The 12,939-nt window shown below is 40.1% G+C and overlaps 1 protein-coding gene across 3 annotated transcripts in view; it reads right to left on the bottom strand.

Moving 5' to 3' along the window:
- The window catches only part of LOC127572422 (spindlin-Z), a 72,331-nt gene that overhangs the window by 18,889 nt on the left and 40,503 nt on the right, over positions 1 to 12,939 (bottom strand). For all 3 annotated transcript variants that reach the window (XM_052019660.1, XM_052019657.1, XM_052019658.1), the window contains exons 2-3: positions 10,005 to 10,105; positions 3,289 to 3,358 (exon numbers count right to left, since the gene is read on the bottom strand). The gene's annotated coding sequence lies outside the window, so the exon portion shown is untranslated. The remainder of the gene's footprint in view (positions 1 to 3,288; positions 3,359 to 10,004; positions 10,106 to 12,939) is intronic.

Raw genomic sequence — 12,939 nt, forward strand, 5'->3', positions numbered from 1 at the left:
ACGTACATTTTGGGTGCCTGGAGTTTGTGCTCAGAAGCTCTTGGACCAGCCACCAGTATTTAAATACTCAAAGGGGTTCTGTTATTTGGGATGTGCTGCCATTGTAAATATGTAATCCTGGAAAGTTACCTGTCTACATTCAAAATGTTAGAAGTTAAGTAGGTAATTATAGCCATTGGAATTGTAGTTAATTGTTTACTGTTGTCTTTGTATTCACAAAGTATAAAACATTGTGCCAGGAGAGGAGAACTAGATTCCCTCTAGAAGATCTGCTGTGTTGAATAACTTTTACTGTATATAACTCCCAGCTGCAGCTTCTGTGTGGCTCAGTTCAGCAGCCACAAAATTATGTACTTACCTGTGAAAAATGTCATGGAATCAGGGTTGGGGTAGCAGCCCTAATGACTTAAGTTTGTGGCAGCTGCTCTTAACAGTTCAGTTTTAGAAACAGCACTGACAGGTAGTGACTGAACACCATTGACAAACTGTTTAATGAGGCAAATTAGTTTCTTTTTGGGGGGGGGTGAAGGGGGTGCTCGTTGGTGGGTAGACAAACTGAGTTGAGGAAGGGGTAGGCATGGTAGTGTAGCGGTTAGCGTGACGCTTTACAGCGCCAGCGACCTGGGTTCAATTCTGGCCACTGTCTGTAAGGAATTTGTACGTTCTCCCCGTGTCTGTGTGGGTTTCCTCCGGGTGTTCCAGTTTCCTCCCACATTCCAAAGACGTACAGGTTAGGAAGTTGTGGGCATGCTATGTTGGCGCCGGAAGCGTGGCGACACTTGCGGGCTGCCCCCAGAACACTACGCAAAAGATGTATTTCACTGTGTTTCGATGTACATGTAACTAATAAAGAAATCTTATCATATTCAATACAAGTGATATTCTTATGTACAAAAGTTAATTGCAACATTTTAAAGCAGCATTAATATTTAATGTAGAATATTTTAAACACAATAGCATTTCTTCTAGACAATCTACACTTTTGATTAGATTGAACTGTGAATGACAGATGGATTATTGCTGGATGAATTAAGTGTGACCCAATTATCTTCTTACTTCATTAGGGAACAGGCAGAAAAGAGGATCTTAATTACAGGGGACTAATAAAACTCCAATGCAAATTGTTGTCAGTTATTGTTAAAATACATTAGGTCTTCCTGCAGATTTTGTTAATCCTAGAGCTAAAAATCTTGGTTGGCTATTTTTCTGAAATGAATCATTTCACTTAGAATGGAGGACATGGAGACTGAGAAGGAAAAACCTCAGCCTAAAAATTCAAACAGGCAAGCTTTACAATCTCAGGAAAATACAGTATTACATCCAAGGACTGATTGTTTTTAAATAATTGAAAGAGAGAAAAATCCATTACACTCGAAAAGAAATCCAAGAACACGAAAATGTATGCTGTCATTGCAGTATATACTCAGTATGATCATGATGTGATAAAAATTATAGCATTACAAGTACTTGCAACAGTGCATATTCTGAAATTTAGAGTGAATAACCAAATACTACTGATACACAGCTGCATCAGGCATGATCCAAAATTGAGGTGTATAGCACATACGCCATGTTTCAAACCACCTTCAGAAAGAGGACAGAGTAGGGCAGAGACAGGGAACAATGTTCTACGGCACTTAAACTGGTTCCTCCATGTATTTACGACATCACAAGATGCAACTGTTTCCAGAATGTTATGCGAGCTCCTTAATTTTCATTGGACCCAACACAGTGCAAAGCCATTATTAATTGCAAAGTTGTACAGTAACAATGGAGTTGTAAATTTTCAATTAAACAATGTATCACAATTATATGACATATTATGTAAATCCTACACATGTAAGCAAATACTGGTGTGCATTTAGCATTCTTCACTACACCATAATACAATAGTCCAAAACCCCATTAGATTACTGTGCGCTTGTTTTCATGTAGAATACTCTTCCCAAATCACTAAAATACACCAAAATATATGCATATCTCTGACATTTAAGTTTCAGTCATTGACTGTAGGAAATAAGTGACATTACATCCACAATGTCTACTTACCCAAGTGTAGTTTCCACAATTAAAGGCTAGATTATTTTCAAATCACCCTTTCAGTAATAAACTCTCCAAAACTGGAATGCTGGATTACTTGACAATATGATTGATGCAAAAAAACAGATTGTGCATTTCAGGTATACACATCGCAACTTAGAGCTGTATATGTTCACTGTTCATCTTGTCATGTTATTCTATTCCTTTGGGATAGTTTAATTGGAAAAAGCAACTAATACTTCTATATCCGGTCAAAAAAAAAGGCACATTTTCTTCCAAACCTCCACACACTTATCTAAATAGGCACTTAGGTGCGCCACATCCAAACATTGCTCAACTCTCATTAGTAAATTCACTGCGGCAGCAGATAAACTAACCAAAATGGATTACTGTTTTAACAAGCTGAAAAACTGTACCACTGTAACCACAGCACCTTGCTTTAAAAGCAACACCATGGCATCATTTAAAATTCTTGAATTCAGTTTGTCTTTTTGATTAATTTTTGTAGATGTATCTTAGTAATCAATTAACCCAAATACACAAACCCTTTTGCTCCTCTACACTTCCTCCTCTGTTGGCATTAAAATATTCCAATCTTTACTGAGTTAACCCAAAGACCTCCTCACATTCTTCTCCATCTCCCAGAGATTTGCACATTCACTTAACCCAACCAATATTCCTGCTTTTATCCATACAACTTATTATGTCTCTTAACTTGGTGCTTTCTTTGTAACTAGGTACTGAATACTCTACTCCTTCATGCAAGTTCAAGATATGAATGTTGAAAAACTGAAATTCCCAGTACAGATCACTAGGGAACATCAGGTCAATCAGAACAAGGGACGTATGCTTGCTTGGTGGTTGAGTTATTAGAGTTCAAATCCCACCATGACATCTGGGAAACTTGAATTAAATAAAATCTGGAATTTAACTAAAAGCTACTCTCCTTGACAGCCATAAAAACCCACCTGTTTCATTAAATGTCCTTCAGAGTAGGAAATCTGCCACTCTTGCCTCATTTGACCAAAATACATCAGACCCACTAAAGTGGTTGACTGTTACCTGCCTCAGATCAGGAGCAATTAGGAATGGACTGTAAGCACTGGCATTGCCAATGATGTTTACACACCATAAAGAATTTTTTTGCACATATTACTGCATTCATATCCACTATTTTTATGGCTTTCTTACCCTACTGGATTTCTACTTTCGTACTTGTTAATTTTGCTTTTAGCTTAATACTCTTACCTTGTTTGATGACCATGGTTGCTTAACTGCACAAGAGGAGCTTGTATGCAAATGATTGTAGTCAGTTTACCTAGCAATTTGAACAGCAACAATTAATGGACAGAATTAACTTGCAAAGTACGTGCCAGAGTTAATGCCATCAGCTCAGTGTATCAATGAACATTAAGTATTTATCAATGCAGCAACTGGAGTTTGAGTTTCTTCCAACTAATAGATAGCTGAGAAGTCAATTGCATTAGAAAGTTAGGATATGAAATAACTCAAAGTCCAAGGGTTGGAGTAGCAATGTTCCGTCGTTTACACAACACGGTTCTTATAGTCAATGTGGCTGTGTTGATCCAGCACCTCCTTATCAGAGCCACAGATCAAGTAAAATGAATTGTCAAAGAACTCAACCCCAGCTCGGCAATTATACCTTTCACAGACATCTGTCGTCTGCAGCCCCCACCCTTTCTGGAACTTAAAATATGCTTGACTTCTCACTTTTCCTGTTCTGCTGAAGAGTCAGGTAGCACCTCCACAGAAACTGCCTGACCTAATGCGTATTCACTCCAAATTTATTTCAGATTTTCAACATCTGCAGTTTTTTGCTTTTCAGTATCAGTAGTGGAGTTGCTTGTTCTACTTGGGATTTCTGCTTCAGCTCAACCCCACTCTTTTGTCAATCATTTCCAATAAATGTGGTATGTTCTGGAATATCTCTGAATTTGTGACTCAAATATCTCAACTCACATTACTTGGGTGTAGTTATGAGACAGGTTTAAAATTTACTGTTAAGTCCCTGGACAAGAGTTTTCAAAATTGCTTTATCACCACAGCAAGAAAGGCATTGCTTGCGCACACACATACACCTTTGTGGTGTTGTTAATTTAGAAATTGTACAATAAAAAACAAAATCAAACGTCAATCCCTGCCTATCACTGAAAAAGCCATCATTACATTTACTGATGACATTCTGTGAGACCATAAAGCACTAAGCCTGCTCAATATACCTGTCAGGTTTGGCATAGTTCAGCTTCAGTGGCAACGGTGGCTTGATGTTCGGCCTCTGAACCTGTGCAAACATAATTACGTACTGTAGCCTGTCTACTAAGTTTTGGGTAAGCTTGGCTCTGGAGTATAATTACTGTAGATTGAACAGCTTCTCATTAGTTCGGAGGATTAGTTTCACTCCTGTGGGGAGTTTGTTTAAGATGAACTGCAACATCGTGGCAAGAAAGATTGAAAAAGAAGTGGTGGGGCAATGACATGGCCTTGCTTGACACCTGTCTTCAGCCACCTCCTCTAAATGTCTGAACAATTGCTCCCAAAATCACAGCGTGGATTCTGTCAATTAATAAGTATGACGGACATGATCTTCACCCCATAACAACTGCAAGAGAAATGCAGGAAGCAGCACCAACCATTACACATGGCTCTTTTTTGACCTCATCAAAAAGCAGTGATTCCATCAGGATAGACGATGGAACTCGCCGCTCAAATTTGGCTGCCCACGGGAATTCATTTCCATCTTACACTTGGTCTACGATGGAATACAAGCTGTGATATTAACCAACTGATCTACAACAGAGGTAATTATACTCCCTTGCATAACAACCTTTAACTTCTGGAGCTGAACTTGATTAAACATTCTTCGTATCCTGTAATTTTACATTATAATATAAGCCAATAAAATTAAGGTAGGGTAAAGTGGAGCAGTCATTTTGGTTATTGTGAGAGTGGGTCAGTGTAGGATTGGGAACTCTGAGGCTTTGGCTCAAGAGGCTTCAGCGAGGAGGCACAGGTGAGTAGCAGGTAAGAACTACCAAAGAAAAACCTTGCCTGTTAAGTAAAAAAGACATCAAATTATAACTAATTAAATAAAGTAGGGATGTAGGGTCGGGTTATGTGTTGCAGCTGCACGATGTGGGAGCTGATGGACCCCTTTGTGGTTCCAGGTGACTACATCTGCAGCAAGTGTTCGTTGCTCGAGGAACTCAGGCTCCAAGTTGATGACCTGGAATCTGAGCTTCAAACACTGCGACACATCAGGGAGGGGGAGAGTTACCTGGATGCTGTGTTTCAAGAGAAAGTCACATCAATGAGATTAACTGCTTCAAATTCAGTCTGTGGTCAGGGACAAAATGGTGTGAGTGTGGGTGAGGCAGGTAGGAGGATCCAAGAGGTAGTGCTGGAGGAGCCTCAGCCCTTGAGCTTGTCCAACAGGTCTGAGATTCTAACTCCCTGTGCAGATGAGAGTGGGGGCTGCAGGAAGGATGAGCAACCGAACTGTGGCACAGTGATTCAGGGAACCGTTCAAGAGCGGGCAGAGAAGAGAAATGTAGTCGTGATTGGGGATAGTATAGTCAGAGGAATAGACACAATTCTTTGTCGTGAGGATCGAGAGACCTGAAGGCTGTGTTGCCTGCCTGGTGCTCGGGTTCGGGACATCTCATCTGACCTGCAGAGGAACTTGGAATGGGAGGGGAAAGATCCAGTTGTCGTGGTCCATGTGGGTACCAATGACATAGATAGAACAAGGAAAGAGGTTCTGCTGAGAGAATTTGAGCAGCTAGGGACTAAACTAAAAAGCAGAACCAAAAAGGAATAATCTGTGGACTCCTACCTGAGCAAATTGGCACAGGGTCAATAAGATTAGAGAGTTAAATGTGTGGCTCAAAGATTGGTGTGGGAGAAGTGGGTTTTAATATGTGAGATATTGGCACCAGTATTGGGGAAGGAGGGAGCAGTTCCGATAGGATGGGCTCCACCTGAACCACGCTAGGACCAGGGTCCTGGTGAATTGCAGAACTAGGGCTGTAGATAGGGCTTCAAACTAAATAGTAGGGAGTGGGTTCAACAGATTGGAAAAGTATGGATAAAAGGGAAGGAAAGTGCAGGAGAGGTTACTGAAGTCTCCAGAATAAAGAATCAGACAGAAAGATTAGAAAGGGATAAGAATTAACTTCAGGCAACATGGAGACAAATTTGAGAAGGGCAGTGAATACAGGACTGAAGGTGTTATATTTGAATACGCACAGTATACAAAATAAGGTAGACGAGCTCATAGCGCAGTTAGAAATTGGCAGATATGACACTGTGGGCATCACAGAGTCGTGGTTGAAAGAAGATCACAGCTGGGAGCTAAACACCCAAGGATACACATCCTATCGAAAAGACAGGCAGGTGGGCAGAGGGGGTGGGCTGGTTAAAAAAAAAGAAATCAAATCCTTAGCAAGAAATGACATAGGATCTGAAGATGTAGAATCCTTGTGGGTAGATTTAAGAAACTGCAAGAGTGAAAAGACCCTGATGGGAATTATATACAGGCCTCCAAATAGTAGCCAGGATGTGGGGTACAAATTACAACACGAGATAGAAAAGGCATGTAAAAAGGGCAATATTACAATGGTCATGGGGGTTGGTACTGAGTTCCAAGAGAAGGAATTTGTAGAATGCCTACGAGATGGCTTTTTAGAGCAGCTTGTGGTCGAGCCCACTAGGGAAAAGGTAATTCTGGATTTAGTGTTGTGCAATGAAGCAGATTTGATTAGGGAGCTTAAGGTAAAGGAACCCTTAGGAGGCAGTGAACATAATATGATAGAATTCACCCTGCAGTTTGAGAGGGAGAAACTAAAATTGGATGTATCAGTATTACAGTTGAGTAAAAGGTAATGACAGAGGCATGAGAGAAGAGCTGGCCAAAGTTGATTGGAAGGGGACCCTAGCAGGGATGACGGTAGAGCAGCAATGGCACAAGTTTCTGGGAATAATTCAGAAGACGCAGGATCAATTCATCCCAAAGGAGAAAAAGCATTCTAAAGGGAGGATGAGGCAACCATGACTGACAAGGGAAATCAAAGAAAGCACAAAAGCAAACGAGAAGGCATACAATACTGCAAAGATTAGTGGGAAGCTAGAGGATTGAGAAGCAATAAGGGGAGAAAAGATGAAATATGAAGGTAAGCGAGCCAATAATATAAAAGAGGGTACCAAAAGATTTTTCAGATATATAAAGTGCAAAGGAGAGGCAAGAATGGATATTGGACCACTGGAAAATGACGCTGGAGTGGGAGTAATGGGGAACAAAGAAATGACGGACAAACTGAATAAGTATTTTTGTCAGTCTTCACTGTGGAAGACACCAGCAACATGTCAGAAATTAAAGAGAGTCGGGGGCAGAAATGAGTGTAGTCGCTATTACTAAGGAGAAGGTGCTTGGGAAACTGAAAGGTCTGAAGGCACATAAGTCACCTGGACCGGATGGACTACACCCCAGGGTTCTGAAGGAGTTAGCTGAAGAGATTATGGAGGCATTAGCAATGATCTTTCAAGAATCATTAGAGTCAGGAATGATTCCGGAGGACTGGAAGATCACAAATGTCACTTTACTCTTTAAGAGTGGGAAGCAAAAGACAGGAAATGATAGGCCAGTTAGCCTGACTTCAGTGGTTAGTAAGATGTTACAGTCCATTATTAAGGATGAGGTTTCTGGGTACTTGGAACTTATGATAAAATAGGCCGAAGTCAGCATGGTTTCCTCAAGGGGAGATCTTGCCTGACAAATCTGTTGGAATTCTTTGAGGAAGTAACAGGCAGGAGAGACAAGTCAGTGGATGTTGTTTACATGGACTTTCAGAAGGCCTTTGACAAGGTGCCGCAGATGAGGCTGCTAAACAAGATAGGAGCCCATGGTGTTACAGGAAAGGTATTAGCATGGATAGAAGATTGGCTGACTGGCAGAAGGAATAAAGGGGGCCTTTCCTGGTTGGCTGCTGGTGACTAGTAGTGTTCCGCAGGGGTCATGTTGGGCCTGCTACTTTTCACATTATACGTTAATGATCTGGATGACTGAATTAAGGGCTTTGTGGCCAAGTTTGCGGATGATACAAAGATACATGGAGGGGCAGCTAGTGGTGAGGAAGCAGGGAGTCTGCAGAAGGACTTGGACAGGTTGGGAGAATGGGCAAAGAACTGGCAGATGGAATACAGCGTAGGTAAGTGTACAGTCATGCACTTTGGTAGAAGGAATAAAGGCGTAGACTATTTCTAAATAGGGAGCGAATTCAGAAATCGGAGGTGCAAAGGGTTGGGAGTCCTAGTGCAGGATTTCCTAAAGGTTAACTTGCAGGTCGAGTCAGTATTAAGGAAGGTAAGTGCAACGTTAGCATTCATTTTGAGATGACTAGAATATAAAAGCAAGGATGTAATGCTGAGGTTTTATAAGGCATTGGTCAGACCACATTTGGAGTATTGTGAGCAGCTTTGGGCTTCATATCTAAGGAAGGATGTGCTGGCATTGGAGAGGGTCCAGAGGAGATTTACAAGAATGATCCCAGAAATGAAAGGGTTAATGTGTGAGAAGCGTTTGATGGTCCTGTGCCTGTACTCGCTGGAGTTTAGAAGGATGAGGGGATCTCATTGAAACCTCCCGAATATTGAAAGGCCTGGATAGAGTGTACATGGAGAGGAGGTTTCCAGTAGTGGGTGAGTCTAGAACCAGAGGGCACAGCCTCGGAATAGAAGGATGTTCCTTTAGAACAGAGATGAGGAGGAATTTCTTTAGCCAGAGGGTGGTGAATCTGTGGAATTCACTGACACAGATGGCTATGGAGCCCAAGTCACTGGGTATATTTAAAGCGGAGGTTGATAGATTCTTGACTAGTAAGGGCGTCAAAGGTTACGGGGAGAAGGCAGGAGAATGGGATTGAGAGAGAAAAATAAATCAGCCATGATCGAATGGCAGAGCAAACTCGAAGGGCCAAATGGCCTAATTCTGCTTCTATGTCTTATGGTCTAAGAAGGAAGAGATACACATTAAATGCCTTAAAAGCATCTTGGAGTATGCAGAAGAACAGACTCAGTTTTAACCATATGTATGTGTATGTGTAACAATCTAAGGCCTAGCCTTGGAATGCGTTCTGAGTATTTCTGAAACTATGGCAGCATTCCTATTTACAGATGGTATGAAGGGTACTGTAGCATAATGGTTAAGTTATTGGACAAACATCCAGAGGCCTGGACAACTGTCTGAAGCCGCTAGTTCAAATCTCAGCATGGTAGCTAAGGATAGGGAATTTAACATTCAAACAATACTATAAATCTGGAATAAAAAGGTATTATCAGTAATGATGGCCATGAAACTACCGGAAACCCACTCACTGCTAAAAACCCACTCAGTTCGCTGATGTTCTACAGGGAAAGAAATCTGTTAATCTTACCCAGACTGGCCTCTATTTGACTCCAGACCCACTAGTGTGATTGACTTTTCACTGCGCTCTGAAATGGCTCAGCCAGCTCCTCAGTTCAGGAACAAATAAAATTGAACAATAATTGCTGGCCTACATGACAAATTTGTTTTTCAATTCTAGAACGAAAACATTACTTTATATGCTTAAAAAAAAGTGGTCTAGAAATTCTTTAGAAGCAGGATTTCTTTGAGGATTCCACATGGTGCAGATGAAAAGTCAAATAGATTGTAGTGAAAGTGCATCCTACTGCTTGAATAATAGTCCCTTTGTCAGCTCATTACTGGAATTCCTTTTCTTCCCCCCACCCCCCAACACTCCCGGCCCCCAACCCACCCAAGAACCTTCTTGCAGGTAGTATAGAGGATTCTCTTCCACCTATCTCCTGAATCTCATCCTTAAACCCCTGTGCCCTTGACTTACTATTGCTCCTCACTAGTTCTCCCCTATCCATGCATTCACAACTTTACCCCAGTTCCATCTACTCACACAAATGAGTCACACAAGTGCAGCTTAACACAGATATCCAGAAGTTGCTGTCACTGATTCAGTCCTCTTCCACAGTTTGTGCTGATCTGTGGCCTTCTCCACTGCAATCAAGGGGAAACAAAAATCAATGAATTGATAAAAAATTCAAATTTCTCAATAAAATATTTACTATATTATGTCAAAATATTTGAAGTCCTTTTTTTAAAACAAAGGTAATGACATTCTAGCTTCTACTTTAATTTGTATGCTCCAATTTATCAATGATCCTTAAAACGTTGGCTGACAATTATATTCTTTCCTTCCTTTGTCTTGCGAGAATTCTCCAAGGTGACTGGCTCTGATGCTAGTTTGATGACATAACAATTATTTGATGCAGGGATTGCCTTGAAAGGGCTGTTGACACCAACTAACATTGGCGGAAAAAGGATGATTCCACATCAGAGATCAATAGATCTTTGTGGGCAGCCACCGTGTGATCACTTTCTCATTACTGTTGGAGGGACCTTGCTGCTCAGAAATTTTCTGAGCCCAAAATTACTAATTAATGCTGAAACCACAAAATGATGGAAAGTTCCCACCCGCTTCAACTTAATAAAAGGCCTACATATATAATTAAACCCATTCCCTGTTACTCATACCACAATTCCAAAAAAACATTTTTTATTTTAAGGAAAATATCCTATTTCCAACCCTTTCAGAATGGAGCCAAACCAAGGGTCTTGGTTACAGTCCCTTTGGTGGGACATTCACAAGTGACTAGCCAACTTTTTCTTGAATCCAATCAACATTAATTATACTTGTCACCTATCTCTGCACTGTGGAGGTCACAGCCAAATTCCTGCCCATCAGTTATTTCTGCCTAGCACTTGGTTCCTCTGACTGTTTGTGCATCTGAAAGATTGAGCTAATGGATCAAACTTCCAGAACTTGCAAGAGTATAATGACTGATTCTTCATCAGTCCATTCAAACCAATGATTTTTGTGTTCCATTCAGCAATTTTGCTTTTTCAAATCTTAAGACCTTGGGTGACAAAGGATTATTAATAGGTGGACAACACGAAACAATGTGAACACCAAAGGAAACCTCAATACAGCAACAAGAATAATTTGTATAGTTGTTTACTCCTTGAGAGTTTCATATTTTAAGTAGAATTCTTCCTTGTTCTATTCAATCTTCAGTTTGCATCAATAGCAAACTGCAATTTAATTTATTATACAACAACTGTTATTCAACATATCCACAAATGATATGATTAGTAAGCTGCACGATTCGCTCCCTACCACATTTCACTCTCTGACATGGAAAGTCGTTGTAGCAAACTAAGCTAACAATTATCCTATTCAGCAATTTTTTTCTGAAATTACAACAGTAACTCTATTTGAAAAGAAATTAATTGGCTATAAAAGCACTTGGGAGATTGTGAACCTGAAGAAAGATGGTATATAAATGGAAATGCTTTTATTGTAAATATTGTGCACAGAAACTTAAACAGCAAATGTAGAGGAAATCTTATATATTAAGTCAAGAAGTGACCCAGCTATGGTTTGAATTTTTGCTTACATCAACATATTCATCATACATGGAACAAAGTCAATAAATAAACTTGTAAATTATAACAAATCTGAAAGGGTTATGGTTTTTGCTTCACCAATATGCAGGACATTAGGAACAAGCTCTAACCATAAATGAACCCAGCCAATCTGAGCAATCTATTAAAGGCATTCTCCAGACAGAAATATTTGAAGTGCAACCATCTTAGACTGCCATACACTATGTTTTATTCTGTGTTTCATCCTATGCATCTAAGATGAAACTTAAGTTTGTTTTATCATGTCCTGTTCTACAAGTCGTATTCATTTTTCAGCACAAACACAAAAATTGTACTCAACAAACTTGACCAAATTTGCTAACAATTTCATTATTAGGCACAAAGATACACAGGAAAACAAAACAATAAATGGAACATCAACTACTTTTTACACAGGAAGAGTCTAACTACACTCAACTGAAATATTCGTCTGAGTAGTGGAAAACTGGTGCTAAAATGTGCACCAGTTCCCGAATTTGAGCCTTACTTTGCAGGCTCTTTCTATTGTTGATGACCTAAGCTGGTACTGTCGTCCTTGATGTCAATTCTGCAATAAAGAGTTACTCTTATACAGCTCTGTGCCAGATGATCTCCATCCAAAATGCCGAACTGTGGGCATGATGATGGAAGTATGAGAACAATGTTCTTGGCACATTAACATTACATTTTTGGAATATCTCGGATTTAGGGGAAAAGGTTTCCAAAGGCAGCAGGGATTCAATTTCTTAACTTGCTGCGGAGTATCTTGTGGCACATTGGCTCTTGATCAACTGTCAAAGATGAGTTATTACCCCTTCAAATGGTTTATTATGGCCATAGAAATGGTGTATTGAGACATCCAAATATGGGTAAGTGGTGATGTGCATGCGTGGAATGTCAACAATGGATCTCCTCTGCAATCTATTCTTGCCCCAATGGTTTTTAAAAAAAAGTGCATTTCCAAAATGATTTGTCTTTAACAATTTCAGGTTATTTATATAAACAACAACTGCTCAGTGTCCAGATCGCGAAAAGGAAGAAGAAAATAGACAGATATATAGCAGACACAAACTGGAGCTTTTATGGATTTAAAATGTATTGTATTCCTAAATATAGTACCACACAGTAAAGACAGAAATTTGACTTGTTAAGCTTGTGTAAATGTAAAAACATAACATAACCCAGCTGGTTTGAAGTTGGCTCAACTTTGTAGATGTGGCTACTGTGTCATGGTGCTGAAGGGGATGAATGATTATGGAGGTGGATGGGATGCAAATTAGTCAGACTATTTTGTCATATAGGGTGATGAGCTCCTTGAGTGTTGTTGCACCTGTACTCGGACAGGCAAGTGGAGCATATTCTAATCA

This window comes from Pristis pectinata, chromosome 7 (assembly GCF_009764475.1).
Source record: "Pristis pectinata isolate sPriPec2 chromosome 7, sPriPec2.1.pri, whole genome shotgun sequence".
NCBI classification, from domain to species: Eukaryota; Metazoa; Chordata; class Chondrichthyes; order Rhinopristiformes; family Pristidae; genus Pristis; species Pristis pectinata.